Consider the following 15,332-nt stretch of genomic DNA (forward strand, 5'->3'; position numbering starts at 1 on the left):
TCCACTGCTCTCCCAGGCGCATTAGCAGGGAGCTGGATTGGAAGTAGAGCAGCTGGAACTCGAACTGATGCCCATATGGGATGCCAGCATTGCAGGCAGCAGTTACCAACCCCAGTAAATCTTTTTAAATAAAGTGTTCTGTATTATACATGAAACAATTAGTGATAATCTTCTAAAAAGCAATTAGCCTTTTAATACTGTTAATAATTTTAAAGTCCTGTAAAAATGTTCTACCAGATCTGAGATGGTAGCGATGAGGTCTTTTTCATTAGAAATGACCCACAATGGGGCAGGTGTTTGGCCTAGTGGTTGAGACACCTCCTGTCCCATGTCAAAGCACTTGGATTTGATTCTGATCCTGGTAGGCAGTGGGTGAAGACTCAAGTAGCTGGGTCCCTGTCACCCAGGATTGACTTCATGGCTTTAACCCCAGCCCAGTCCCAGCCATTGTGGCATTTGGGAAGTGAAAAAACAAATGGCAGGGGATGGGGGGTGTCTGTCTTTGTCTCTCAAATAAATTAAAAGAAAGAAAAATGACCCAAAGTAACAATACAAAAATTAAAATAAAAACCTTTTTAAGGAAATGATGAAATGTTCAGTTAGCCTATTTTTAAAAGTAGGACCACAACATTTTATTAGATACAACTGATAATATTGAAGAACCTCACTTTCTTAATGTTTGATAAGCATAGGGAAAAGGAATTTAGAGGGAAATACAGCTATGAACTGGGAAGAGGGAGGAGAAACACAGAAGCCAGAAAAGGAGAAGTTTCAGTTCCTCTTAACTATTTCTGAGCTCTCGTGATCTTCAGTGTAGCTTTTCCTTCTGCTCTGAGGTATGTAAGTGAGTTTGGTGAGAAACTTCTGGTTATGAACTGTGATACCTGTTTTAGCATTGTGCAAGGAAAAAAGTATTGGATTAGTAATTAAAACACCTGAGTCCTGTTAAGGCTTCTGTATTTTATTTGCATCTGTATTGTGAATAGCATATGCTAACATGGTTTTCAAACTGGATTGTGAACTAATGTGAGTGTTAAACAAGTAGTAGTTTATAAAAGATAGAATAAAAAATATCAGGGCCAGCATTGTGGCTTAGCAGTTTAAGCCTCCTCCTGCTACACCGACATCTCATGTGGGTGCTGGTTCAAGACCCGGCTGCTCCACTTCCCATATAGTCCCCTGCTAATGTACCTGGGAAAGCAGTGGAAAATGGCCCAAGTGCTTGAGCCCCTGCACCCATGTGGGGTGAAGCTCTTGGCTTTGGCCTGGCCCAGCTTCAGCCCTTGCAGCCAGTTGGGAAGTAAACCAGCGGATGGAAGATCTCACTCTGTCTGTAACTTTTTCAAATAAATAAAAATAAATCTTTTTTAAAAATAAAAACAAATCAGTGGAATAGTCAATATTGGGAGGAAGCACACAGCTTAGAGTTTGACTCCCTATCTCCCACGGCAGAATACCTGGTTTCATGCCTGGTTCTCTTGGCTCTTGATTCCAGCTTCTTGCCAATGCAGAATCTGGGAAGCAGCTGATGTTGGCTCAAGAAGTTTGATCCTTGCCATCCATGTGGGAGACCTGGATTCTCCTGTTCTTGCCCAGCCCTGGCTTTTGATGACAGTTGGGGAGTGAGCTAGTGGATGGAAGCTCTATTTGTCCATCTCTGTCTTTGCATCTCAAAAATAGAAAAAATTTAAAGTAAATGTTGCTTTATGGAACATTGTTTTAGTTATGTATATATAGTGAATTGCAATGAAGTCTGTACTTTTTTTTTAACAGTGATTTTGGTTTTCTATCCCCTAGTTTAGTATCTTTTATTAAGTTTCATGATTTTGTGGGTAAGGAATTCATACATGGCTTGTTGATTGTTCTGTTTCCTGTGTGTTTTTTTCTTTTTCTTTTTTTTTTTTAGAGGCAGAGTTAGATAGTGAGAGAGAGTGAGACAGAGAGAAAGGTCTTCCCTCCATTGGTTCACCCCCCAAATGGCCGCTACAGCCGGTGCATGGCAGCTGTTGCACTGTGTCAATCCGAAGCCAGCTTCCTCCTGGTCTCCCATGTGGGTGCAGGGCCCAAGCACTTGGGACATCACCCACTGCCTTTCTGGGCCACAGCAGAGAGTTGGACTGGAAGAGGAGCAACTGGGACAGAATCCGGCGCCCCAACCGGGATTAGAACCCAGGGTGCCGGCGCCGCAGGTGGAGGATTAACCAAGTGAGCCGTGGCGCTGGCCTCCTGTGGTTTTGAATAGGATCACTTGGAGGCAGTTAGCAGATAACAGGTCTGGTCTGGAGGGTCCTCCTTGTCTATACTGACTTACCTCATGCCTTGATGAGGATAACTGGAAGTCTGGGCTCAGCTGGGCTTCTGTGCCTCTTGGGAAGTTTGAGAGACTCTCTTTGTGGTTTCTTCAGCTGGGAAATTACTTATGTGGTAGCTGACGGCCTCAGGACACCAGGACAGGAGCTGGCAGTCCTCCTAAATGCTAGCCTGAAGTCTGGCATAGGATCACTTCCACTGGATGTGATTGGTCAAAGCACCACCTGGCCAGCCCAGATTCAAGGGGACAGGACAGAGTCTTGTCTCCAAGAAATTGTAGACATTTTTTTAATTGGCCAAAATTAAGGTAACATAATTTTGGTAAAAGATGACTGAATTATCTATACAATTTTTAAATTCTGTTACTGTTCTTTGAAAGATGATTATTTTTAATAGTGTTTTCTCTACCATGTTGGGATATATATATATTATTATTTCAAAGTTCAGTTTAAATATTACTTTTCCAGGGACTACTGGGAGTTTTATTTGTTTGAGAGGCAGACACAAACACACAGAGAGATAGAGACAAAGAGAGAACTTTGATTTACTTTGCAAATGCCTGCAAGCACCTGAAATATACTTACTGTGACAGTACCCAATTACTTGAGCCATCACACTGTCTCTTAGGGTCTGCATCAGTCGGAACCTGGAGTCAGTAGCTGGAGCTGGGAATCAAGCCAGTTACTCCAGCATAAGACACAGGTGTCTTAACTGGCATTTTAACCCCTAGTCCAAACACCCATTCTGCGAGTTTTATGTTTTTAAAATAAATTCTTTAATATTTTAAAATATCTATGGTGTCTTGTTTGCTACCTGCCACTACCTTAAAAGTCTGTTTGGCATACAGAAGCAGCCACCTTCCTACAATGCCAAAGACTACATTTGGATTTAGTCCCTCTCTCCTTTCACATACAGTCTGTTTAAAGCTGTTGGAGCCCATGTTGTGGCACAGCTGGTGAAGCCTCTGACTGTGGTGTTGGCATCACAAATGAGCACCTATTGGAGTCCTGGCTGCTCCACTTCCTACCCAGCTCCCTGTTAATGAGACTGGGAAGGCAGCAGAGGATGGCCCAAGTGCTTGGGCCCTTGCCACCCATTTGGGAAACCTGGGTAAAGTTCCAGGTTTCTGGCTTCACTTGGGCCAATTTGGGGAGCAAACCAATGGATGGAAGATCTCTCTGTGTCTGTCTGTCTCTTTTTCTAACTATGCCTTTCAAATAAGTCAATCTTTGTGGTAAAAAAGGAAAATCTGAGGCTGTTAAATTTTTGCTGAGACCTCTATGAGAAATCTGCTTCTGAGCTGCACCCTTCTTCATCCCTTCCTTCAGTAAAGACAACAGAAAGGTTGAACAAAGAAAACTTTTAGATACCAGTTCTGTCATTTAGAAGGCAATCATGGGCCGGCGCCGTGGCTCAGTAGGCTAATTCTCCGCCTTGCGGCGCCAGCACATGGGGTTCTAGTCCCGGTCGGGGCGCCGGATTCTGTCCCGGTTGCCCCTCTTCCAGGCCAGCTCTCTGCTGTGGCCCGGGAGTGCAGTGGAGGATGGCCCAAGTGCTTGGGCCCTGCACCCCATGGGAGACCAGGAGAAGTACCTGGCTCCTGCCTCAGCACGCCAGCTGTGGCAGCGGCCATTGGAGGGTGAACCAACGGCAAAGGAAGACCTTTCTCTCTGTCTCTCTCTCTCACTGTCCACTCTGCCTGTCAAAAAAAAAAAAAAAAAAAAAAAAAAGGAAGGCAATCATGTAGAGGTGATTTCTTGGTGCTGGTGCTGTGGCGCAGTGGGTTAAAGCCCTGACCTCAGCACTGGCATCCCATATGGTTGCGTGGTTTCGGGTCCCGGCTGTTCTACTTCTGAGCCGGCTCCCTGCTAATGTACCTGGGAAAGCAGTAGAAGATGGCCAAAGTCGTTGGGCCTCTGCACCCATGTGGGAGACCCAAAAGAAGCTCCTGGCTCCTGGCTTTAGATCAGCTCAGCTCTGGCCATTGCAGCCATCTTGGGGAGTGACCCAGTGGATGGAAGACCTCTTTCTCTCTCTCTACTTCTACCCTTCTACCTGTAACTCTGTCTTTCAAATAAATAAAAAAAAAGGAAGTGATTTCTTTGGGATAGATAAGTTTGAGACTGCATTAATTTTTACCAATATATGGAAAATGGTAAGCACTAGGAGTTAGGGTTTTACAGAGGAAACTTTTGTGAACATTGGTGGTCTCTACTTGTGAATCTTGAAAGATTTTGATATGAAATAATTTATAATTTTACTGAAGGCTAAATTTTACTTGCACAGCTGAATGACTGGAATAGAGGACTTAATAGTAAATTTTCTACTCTCTTTTTTTAAGACTTATTTATTTGAGAGGTAGAATTACAGACAATTAGAGGGAGAGGCAAAAGGAAAAGTCTTCCATCTGCTGGTTTGCTCTCCAAATAGTGCAATGGCCGGAGCTGGGCAGATCTGAAGCCAGGAGCCACAAGCTTCTTCTGGATCTCCCACACAGGTGCAGGGGCCCAAGGATTTGGGCCATCTTTGACTGTTTCCCCAGGCCATAGAAGAGAGATGGATTGGAAGAGAAGCAGCCAGGACAAGAACTGGTGCCCATATGGGTTGCCAGTGCCTCAGGTAGAGGATTAACATACTGCGCCACAGCACTGGCCCCCAAATTCTCTGCTTGTTATGTGCCCCTAAATTCTTGCAAAAGTGAAAAAAATGTTTATTTGTCAAAAATTACTCTTGATTGTGACAGCAAATTGTGGTTAAAATTTTGAAAGCTAGGTCTAAGGTGACATTTAGGAGTGTTTGGCTGTAGTTAAGAACAAATGGCCAATTGATTGGCTATTAATATTTAATCTATGCGTGAGCAGTTATGGATGTAAAAGAAGCAGCTTCTGAAAGTATTTCGTATGGTGCTCCATTTAATCCGAAGGCTGTGACTGGATCACTGCACCTTAAGTGTGAACTCTCAGAGTGTGAAATTTGAGTATTTATAAAAGTCTCAGACTTAACGTGAGAATGTCTTAGGCTTACGGCAGTGACACTCTGTTGTCTAGTTGTAATTAGCTCCCATTTTGGAGTCAGACTGCTGAGGTTTGTATTTCTGTTTTGTAAAATGTGGTTTTAGGCAAGCTATTTAACCTCTTTGAGTTTGAATTTCTTTATCTCTAAGATGATGATAATAAAATAACTCCTGTCATGGTTGTTGTAAATTCAAATTTCTAAGTTTTTTTTTTAAGATTTATTTATTTATTTGAAAGATGAGTTACAGAGAGAGAGAGAGAGAGAGAGGTCTTCCACCTGCTGGTTCACTCCCCAGTTGGCCGCAACAGCTGGAGCTGCTTCCGGATCTCCCACATGGGTGCAAGGGCTCAAGGACTTGGGCCATCTTCTACTGCTTTCCCAGGCCATAGGAGAGAGCTGGATTGGAAGTAGAGCAGCCGGGATTTGAACCGGCACCCATATGGGATGCTGGCATTGCAGGCGGCAGCTTTACCTGCTATACCATAGCCAGCCCCATGTAATAGTTCTTGAAATATATACAGTTAGCACGGTGCCTGGCACATTATGTCTCATGGTACTATATATAGGACACTTATGAAGACTTAAATGGAGCAATTGTTATACCACTTATGGCAACTGTGAAATAAATTTTATGTCATTGAAATATCTGGAGAATTGAAAACTTTGGATTTACCTTCACTTTAACTTATGTATACACCTATGGCTGCTAGTAGATGCCAAGATAGTAGAATTGCTCCCCTGCTAGGGCATTGTCCAAATGAAGCTGCATATAAAATTCTAGATGTTTATTTTCTATTCTAACAGAGGTAACAGTAGGCATTGCAGAGAAACAAGCAATAGAAAAAAAACATTTGTTTTCCTAATCTTTTTTTTTTAATTTATTTATGGGGGCTAATGCTGTGGCATAGTGGGTTAAGGCCCTGCCTGCAGTGCTGGTATCTCATATGAACGCTGGCATCCCATATGAGTCCCAGCAGCTCCACTTCCAATCCAGCTCCCTGCTGGTGGCCTGGGAAAGCGGCAGAAGATGGCCCAAGTGCTTGGGTCCCTGCATTTAAGTCGGGGACCTGGATGAAGCTCCTGGGTACAGGCTTCAGATCCGCCCAGCTCCAACCGTTGTAGCCATTTGGGGAGTGAACCAGTGGATGGAAGGTCTGTCTCTTCCTCTGTCTGTAACTCTTTCAAATATACGAATAAATTTTTTTATGATTCTTTATTTATTTGAGAGGCAAAGTTACAGACAGAGGAAGAGTGAGAGCGAGAGAGAATGAGAGAGACAGAGGCTAGTCCAAAGCTAGGAGTCAGAAGTTTCTTCCAGATTTCCCACATAGGTGCAGGGGCTCCGTGTGCTTGGGCCATCCTCTGCTGCTTTCCCAGGCACATTAGCAGGAAGCTGGATCAGAAGTGGAGCAGCCGGGTCTCAAACTGATACCCATATGGGAATACAGGCAGCGGCTTTACTCACTGTGCCACAGTGTTGACCCGTTTTCCTAATACTGCTGTCTCCATCTCTGACCTCTTCGTCCCTGTCTTTCTCAGTAAAGAGTAGCACCATTTGCTGGTTTCTCAAGTCCCAAATCCAGAGAGTTACCTTTCTTATCCTTAGTACTTCAAACCTGTCCTTCATCAGGTCCTGCCAGTCTGTCTCTGTAATGTGTCCTGGATCCATCTACTTCTCTCCGTGTCCACCACTGTCTTTGTGGTTATGTGCCATCTGGATCACTATATTAATCTTCTAACTTTATCTCCCTATTTTTGTACTCCTAAGTCCATTCTCTACGCTTCAATCAGGGTGATTTTTTAAAAAACGAGATTATGTTATTCCTCTGTTAAAACTTGATTATCATGCCTTCCTGTCCTGCTCTTAATAAAATCAAAACTTAATAGCCTTATTATGTCAGAAATGATCTGTTTGCTCTGACCACTGCAGATTTGTACTTGCCCTTGACTTTTTACACTGGCCCGCTAGTTCTGATTTTATGGGTCTATTCTCACTGCAATCCTCTTTTCCTCCTGCCAGCTCTTTCTTGTCACTCAGTTATCTCGTGGTAGAGAGAGAACTTCCCTGTCCACGGCCATACCATCCTGAATGCACCCCGTCTCATCTGATCTCTGAAGCTAAGCAGGGTCAGGTCTGGTTAATACTTGAATGGAGAGAAAACTTCCCTGACTACTCAGTGTGAAGGAGCCCTTCATTTTGTTGATAAACTGATTTTAATTCTCTGCAAAGCACTTACGATAATTTGATGTTGTTCTTGTGACCTGTCTGTATCCCCTTAGGATGCAAGTTCAATGTAAGTTCTATAAGGGCAGCACATATTCTTGGTCTTTGTTGAATCTCTAGAACCTGGTATAGTAGAGTAGATGCTCAATACTTAACTGTTGAGTGATGAATGAATGAACCACCCCTAAAAACTTATCCTTTAGATATATGGTAAAACAATAAAAATAAGGAAATTTTTTTATATAGAAAATACATTTTGGGGCCAGTGCTGTAGCACAGTGGGTTAATGCCCTGGCTTGAAACGCCAGCATCCCATATGGGCACCTGTTCTAGTCCTGGCTGCTCTACTTCCTGTCCAGCTCTCTGCTATGGCCTGGAAAAGCAGTAGAAGATGGCCAAAGTCCTTGGGTCCCTCACCCATGTGGGAGACCCGGAAGAAGCTCCTAGCTCCTGGCTCCTGGCTTCGGATTGGCCCAGCTCCAGTCATTGCGGCCACTTGGGGAGTGAACCAGCAGATGGAAGACATCTCTCTCTCTGTCTCTCTCTCTGCCTCTCCTCTCTCTGTGTAACTGACTTTTTAAAAATATATTTTATAGTCTTACTAACAGCCCATTGAGAAGGAATCTTTTTTATTTTTATTTTATTTACTTTTCATTTTTTTAAAGATTTATTTATTTATTTATTTGACAGGTGGAGTTACAGACAGTGAGAGAGAGACAGAGAGGAAGGTCTTCCATCCGGTGGTTCACTCCCCAAATGGCCGCTATGGCTGGAACTACGCCGATCCGAAGCCAGGAGCCAGGTGCCTCTTCCTGGTCTCCCATGCGGGTGCAGGGCCCAAGCACTTGGGCCATCTTCCACTGCCTTCCCAGGCCACAGCAGAGAGCTGGACTGGAAGAGGAGCAACCAGGACTAGAACTGGCGCCCATATGGGAATGTCAGTGCTGCAGGCGGAGGATTAACCAAGTGTGCCATGGCGCCAGCCCTTTTTTAAAGGTTTATTTTATTTATCCAAGAAGGAGAGTAACGCAGAGAGGGAGAGATAGACCAAGAGAGATGGACCTTCCATCTGCTCTTTTGCTCCCCATATGCCTCCAACAGCCAGAGCTAGGCCAGACCTAAGGCAGAACTCTATCCTGGTCTTCCACGTGGGTGGCAAGGGCCCAGGCATTCACTGCCTTCCCAGATACACCAGCAGGAAGCTGAAGGTAAGCAGAGCAGCGGAGACCCAAAGGACAATTCTGGTTTGGGAATAGCTGTCTTTGTTTTTGTACATTTTTGTATTACTATTCCCTTTCTCTTATGAAGTGATAATGACATTCAAATGTAAAGCTTTAAGTAAATTCTGGGGCTTGTGCTTTGGCATAACAGCTTAAGCTGCTGCCTGCCAGGCCAGCATCCCAAATGGGCACTGGTTCAATGCCAGGCTGCTCCACTTCCAACTCCATTCCCTGCTAATGACGGGTAAAACAGCTGAGGTTGGCCTAGTGCTCAGGTTCTTGTACCCACGTGGGAGACCCAGATGAAATACCTGGTTACTGGTCTGGCCCAGCTCTGGCTATCGTGGCCATTTGTGGAATGAACCAGAGGATGCAAGATTATTCCACGTCTCCCTCTCTCTCTCTCTCTAACTCTGCCTTTCAAATAAAAAAAATCTTAAAGAAAAAAAAAAAAAACAAATAGGACACAATAGGAGATTTAAAAACACAGACTATGAAATGAGTATCTATAAGAAAAATGATTAAAAAAATAAGTTATTTGAGGCCGGCGCCGCGGCTCACTAGGATAATCCTCCGCCTAGCGGCCGGCACACCGGATTCTAGTCCCGGTCGGGGCGCCGGATTCTGTCCCGGTTGCCCCTCTTCCAGGCCAGCCCTCTGCTGTGGCCAGGGAGTGCAGTGGAGGATGGCCCAGGTGCTTGGGCCCTGCACCCCATGGGAGACCAGGAAAAGCACCTGGCTCCTGGCTCCTGCCATCGGATCAGCACGGTGCATCGGCCGCAGCGCGCCGGCCGCGGCGGCCATTGGAGGGTGAACCAACGGCAAAAGGAAGACCTTTCTCTCTGTCTCTCTCTCTCACTGTCCACTCTGCCTGTCAAAAAAAAAAAAAAAAAAAAATAAGTTATTTGCAGCAGAAATAATTGGGAAAACACTTTTGTCCTGTGCATTGGAAGTTTTCTTTGACTTTCAGAGATTTGTATCTCACTGAAAATGAAGAAGTACTATGTGGGTGTGTGCTTGGGAGGGAATTTTGCTAAGAATTCTTACTAAATAAAGTTCAATCAATCAAATGTTATGTACTCTTCAAATTCTCTAGGGAAATAGATCGTCAGATTCCATTTAAAGGTTGTATTCTGTTAGAATATGTGATGTTAAATTGAATGTGACATAAAATCTACAGATAAAAGGAAATAATAGACTTATTATAATATCTTTTAGAGGAGAGAGTAAGGCATTTAGCTGTGTTCCTTTGAATAACTTTGTCCATAGTGAGAACTGACTAAAATTGATCAGCTCTTTAAAAATCAACCCACCTTGTATTGAGATACAAGTAGAGCTTTTTTCTTTGATTGTTTAATAAGAACTGAAAAGTTCCTGAGATGTCAGCTGTAGCAAATTCCTTTATGCTTCTGATAAGGACACTGATGGTCAAAGACTATGCAGTGATTGGTAGGTCCAGGATCAGAAATTCCCTCTCCATATTCCCAGGTTCCTGAATTTTATACTGTGGCACACTGCTTATTTTAGACTTTTTTTTTAAAGATTTATTTATTTATTTGAAAGTCAGAGTTAGACAGAGAGAGAGAGGCAGAGACAGAGAGGTCTTCCATCCAATGGTTCACTCCCCAATTGGCTGCATTTGAAGCCAGGAGCCAGGAGCTTCTGGGTCTCCCACGCAGGTGCAGGGGCCCAAGGACTTGTGCCATTTTCAACTGTTTTCCCAGGCCATAGCAGAGAGCTAGATAAGCAGAGCAGCCGGGACTAGAACCGGCACCCATAAGGGACGCTGGCGCTCCAGGCCTAGGGCGTTAACCCGCTGTAGCACAATGCCAGCCCCTAGACTCAAGTTTTAAGCAGTTCTATTTTTGCTATAGATAGATAGCTTTTAAAATATTATTTTAGGGGCTGGCATTGTGGTGTAGCAGGTTAAGCCTCCACCTGCAATGCTGGCAACCCATCTGGGAGCCAGTTCGAGTTCCAGCTGTACTACTTCCAATCCAGCTCCCTACTAATGGTCTGGGAAAGCAGTGAAAGATGTCCCAAGTGCTTGGGGCCCCTGTACCCATGTGGGAGATCCGGAAGAGGTGCTAGATTTCTGGCTTCAACATGGCCCAGTCCTGGCCCCTGTGGCAATTTCGGAAGTGAACAAGAAGATGGAAGGTCCCTGTCTCTCCCTTTCTCTGTAACTGACTTTCAAATAATTAAAATAATTTTTAAAAATTGTATTTTTTTATTTTAAAAAGTACAAAAACTGCTTTAGAGCTTTGCTGTATTTTTTTTTGAAGACAGTTGAAATCAAACATTCTTTTTGTTTTGGTTTTTTCATTTCTATCATGAGTATTTTCCTGCATCCTTAAGATGTCTGTGGAAATATTTTGTAATAACTCCACACTATTCTTCTGTAACTTATTTAATGGATGTCTTATATCTGGCTGTGTAGGATATTACAAAGTTTTGCTATTGTTAATAATGCTGATATGAATAACTTAAAATCTTGGTTCTCATTACACTTTTTCTTTATAGTTTCCTGAAAAATGGAATTACACATATTTCTAGAAAGCTTTTTGGCAATGTACTAATTTATCCTCCCACTGATAATGTATAAGAGTGCTTGTTTTATTGTATCTCTAACAGCAAACTGATTGTGTTTAAAGAACATTGTTATTATTTTGGGACTTGAAGCATTTGTTCAAAAGATTAGTAGGTGGTTCCACATCTTTGTTATGCCATACAAAGGTACTTAGCTTTGTGGGGTTAACTATCTATTTGCTTTTATTGTAGAGACTAACCTAAGATTATTAAAGTAGAATCACTTATTACTTTTACCAAGAGCAAACTATTCTGACCACTTTTCTTAACTATTTAAATTGTAAGAAGGTTGATGAAAGTGAAAGATTTCAGGCTATCAGGCCTTACAGAAAAGAATAGGGTTGAAATAAATTGCTTAGAAATTGATAAAAAGTAGTATGTACTCAATAGCTGTGTGTAGGTGTATACTCAGGCTAGGTTTGAGGGGGATAGGGAAAGATTAGAAAAACAGCACTGAAAGGCTGAGGAAGGGAAGCTGCTATAAATAAAAGGACTTCTGCCTGTACCTGGAAAATCTACCTTTACTTATGTCCCTACCTAACTGACTCTGAAAGAACAATGACACAAGAATTCTGTTTGTTACAATATTTTTGTGTTTATACCTGCTGAAATGAGTGATACCTGAATATATTTTAAGACGATAAATTTTTTGTAGGTAGTGTTGACTGGAAAAACATACAAAGTTCTGGCCGGCGCTGTGGCTCAACAGGCTAATCCTCCGCCTTGCGGCGCCGGCACACTGGGTTCTAGTCCCGGTCGGGGCGCCGGATTCTGTCCCGGTTGCCCCTCTTCCAGGCCAGCTCTCTGCTGTGGCCAGGGAGTGCAGTGGAGGATGGCCCAGGTGCTTGGGCCCTGCACCCCATGGGAGACCAGGAAAAGCACCTGGCTCCTGGCTTCAGATCAGCGCAATGCTCCAGCCGCAGCGCGCCGGCCGCGGCGGCCATTGGAGGGTGAACCAACGGCAAAGGAAGACCTTTCTCTCTGTCTCTCTCTCTCACTGTCCACTCTGCCTGTCAAAAAAAAAAAAAAAGAAAAAGAAAAACATACAAAGTTCTGAATAAGTCAAATGCATTTCCAAAATGAATTTTTTAAAATAATATCTTTATGGTGTGGCTTTGAGTATTTGAATATTGCAAACCCATATTTTCCCTTAATAACAAAATTTGGTATATTTGTTAAAAATTACTAAAGTTTCAAGTCTAGCTGTTTTGTTACAAAAATTAGGTCTTAAAAAGTTGTTTTCTTATTTATTTGAAAGGCAGAGTTACAGAGACAGAAGGAGAGACAGAGATCATCCGCTGGTTCTTTCCCCAAGTGGCTGCAATGGCCAGGGCTGGGCCAGGCCAAAGCCAGGAGCCAGGAGCTTCATCTGGGTCTCCCATTATGGGTGCAGGAATCCAAGTACTTTGGCCATCTTCTACTGCTTTCCCAGGCGCATTAGCAGGGAGCTGGATCGCAAGTGAGCAGCTGGGACTTGAACTGGCACCCATTTGGGATCCCGGCATGAAAGGTGGTGGCCTAACCCACTGTGCCACAGCGCCAGCCCAGTGCTGTTTTATTAAATGAATTATTTTATATAATATGAACATTGGTATAATTACAATTGTAAAAAGAATGTTTACAAGGATTGACTGATTTTCAGATTTCCAAATCACTCAACTGTTCATTTACACAGAAATGTCTTTTTATAAAGCCCAAAAGGACAGCACAAAAATAAATGTTTCTGTAACCCCTGTATTTTTGCTGATCAACAGTTTGTTAGAAAAGCAGCAGCAGGTTTGTTACCTAGGGTCTGAGACAGAAGAGTCAGAGGTGTCACGAATGTACCTGTAAGCAGGTTTATGCCTGAACATCAGCCAATTCTGGAAGTGGAATCTTAGGATGCTTGCTTTTAAGGTGTTGCTTGAAGGGCTTAGGGTCTGGCATTTGTGTTCTACAGGCACTGCAGGTATATATCAAGGTGGCCGTGGCAGCAGCCTTTTGGTCATGTCCTCGTTTCTTTCGCACAGCTTGCTTTTTGGCATTGTTTGCTGAGACCGAATCTTCTTCCCCATGAGCCAAATCCAGGACAGTCTTGAGAGACTGTGCAGTGCCAGAGGGCCAGGGCAAGGGCAGGTTGCAGAGTGGAGAGGGGGGAGCATTCCCAGCACCGCTTGGGCCTCCTCCACCCACCGCGAGGAAGGAGTCATTTGATTTTTCAAAGAGCCAAGTTCATGTTAGCGTTAATATCATGTTTCCCAGAGATGTAATTTTTACTAGTGTGGTGACAATAATAAAGCAGTAGTTAGGCTATGTGCTAAGAACTCTATTAGACACTTTACTAAACTAAATTTTAAACTTCATAATGCCTCGAGAAGCAAGTAATGGGTGAACTGAGAGACCGCCAGGTTAGAATCAGCTCAAGGTCACACAGCTAATAGGAAATCAAGCAGGAGCTCCAAACTAGATCTGCCTTGTTACCTTTACCTTCTTACTGCTCAGCCTGGTCCACAGAACAAAAGCAATAGGTGAGATTTAGGAATGTACAGAAATGCAAAATCTTAGCCACTAAGAAAATAGTTAAACTTACACTTTTAGCAAGATCCCCAAGAGATCCTTATGCATGTTGAGAAGCACCGCTACCCCATACTATGTTCAGTATTCAAAGCATTACATTGAAGTTTTGAAATCTTCAGGATTATTCTTAGTTTGGTTTTTAGTCCATGTGCATTATCTGTTAACATTTTCCACAAGAGGAGGAGGGAAACTCTTCAAATTACTGTCCAGCTGCTTTGGATCCTGTGTATAATCCAGAGGAACAACTGACTAATTCCACTTGTGGACATTCGGTCAAAGTCTAACCAAACCAAGGGAAGCTTTTAACAGCTTTTACTCATGGACTGAACACATCAGATTTACAGTCCACAGCTTCATTCTGGATGAGCATTTCCCAAATTAAAAGAACAATGCTAAAAATAGCATTTTCTAAGGAAACTTGAAATCTTCTGGAGTATCTGATGTTTTAGATGGTTAGCAAGGAAACAGATTTGTATAAACTGGCTTCCTTGCTAATTTCATTTTGTGAATGCTATTATTCTGTCACAAGGGCAATGACAGATGAGACTGCCTTAGACTGCAGAACAGCACTCAATGTCCTTTATATAATGGAAGACATAGTTTTAAATTCCCTGGTAGCCACATTAGAAAAATAAGAACTAGTTTAATCTTAATATATTTTATCTAACTCATATCAAAAATTTTATTTTAACATATAATATAAAATATTACTGATATATTTTTTGTGCTGTCTTGAAAAATCTGGTATGTAGTCTACACTGTCTTAATTTGGCTATTAACTTTTCAATGGTTAAGAAATGAAATGTAGTGCAAATGAAATTGTTTTAAAATATTTTCTATTGTTTTAAAATTTAAACAAAATAAAAATTCAGTCTCCAGTCCTATCAGCGACATTCAGTATCACATGATGTTGTGTTGTTTCTGATATAACTGATTACTGACCTGTGAAACTGATCCCCATCGTGTACGGTCAATAAAGAATGCCAATGGATATTGTAGTCTGTGAATGTGAATATCGTACAGAGAATAAAAGCATAAAAAGATTTTGATCATAAGACATTTACTGATTTCCCCTCCCTCATCTCCGGCACCCTTCCCACAGTTGGAATTAATTTACCTGCCACATTCGTGGTTCACCTTGAGTTGCTTTACCCTTTAGCCGCGCTAAATTTTAAGGTTAGAGTTAAGGTGCCCCCCTCTTTCCCCCTATATCCTTAGATGCTTGTTTTATATAAGCCTGCGTACTTTTCAGGAAAGTGGGGGTCATCTGTTAGGCATGGCTACTAGGATAGCCCGCGTGGGGCCCGTTTGGCCCAGAGGTGGTAAAACTTTATATGTACCTGAATCACCTGGGAATAGGCTAAAAGTATCCGTGTCCCGGCCTCACCCTTCTAGATTCTGACACTCTGAGGGTAAAC

The 15,332-nt window shown here is 42.8% G+C and overlaps 1 protein-coding gene across 2 annotated transcripts in view; it reads left to right on the top strand.

The window, feature by feature from the left end:
* Window positions 1–15,332, top strand: part of ADK (adenosine kinase) — a 598,204-nt gene that overhangs the window by 15,981 nt on the left and 566,891 nt on the right. The gene's annotated exons all lie outside the window — the stretch shown is intronic.

This window comes from Oryctolagus cuniculus, chromosome 15 (assembly GCF_051225735.1).
Source record: "Oryctolagus cuniculus isolate XC-2025 breed Fujian yellow rabbit chromosome 15, ASM5122573v1, whole genome shotgun sequence".
Taxonomy (NCBI): Eukaryota; Metazoa; Chordata; class Mammalia; order Lagomorpha; family Leporidae; genus Oryctolagus; species Oryctolagus cuniculus.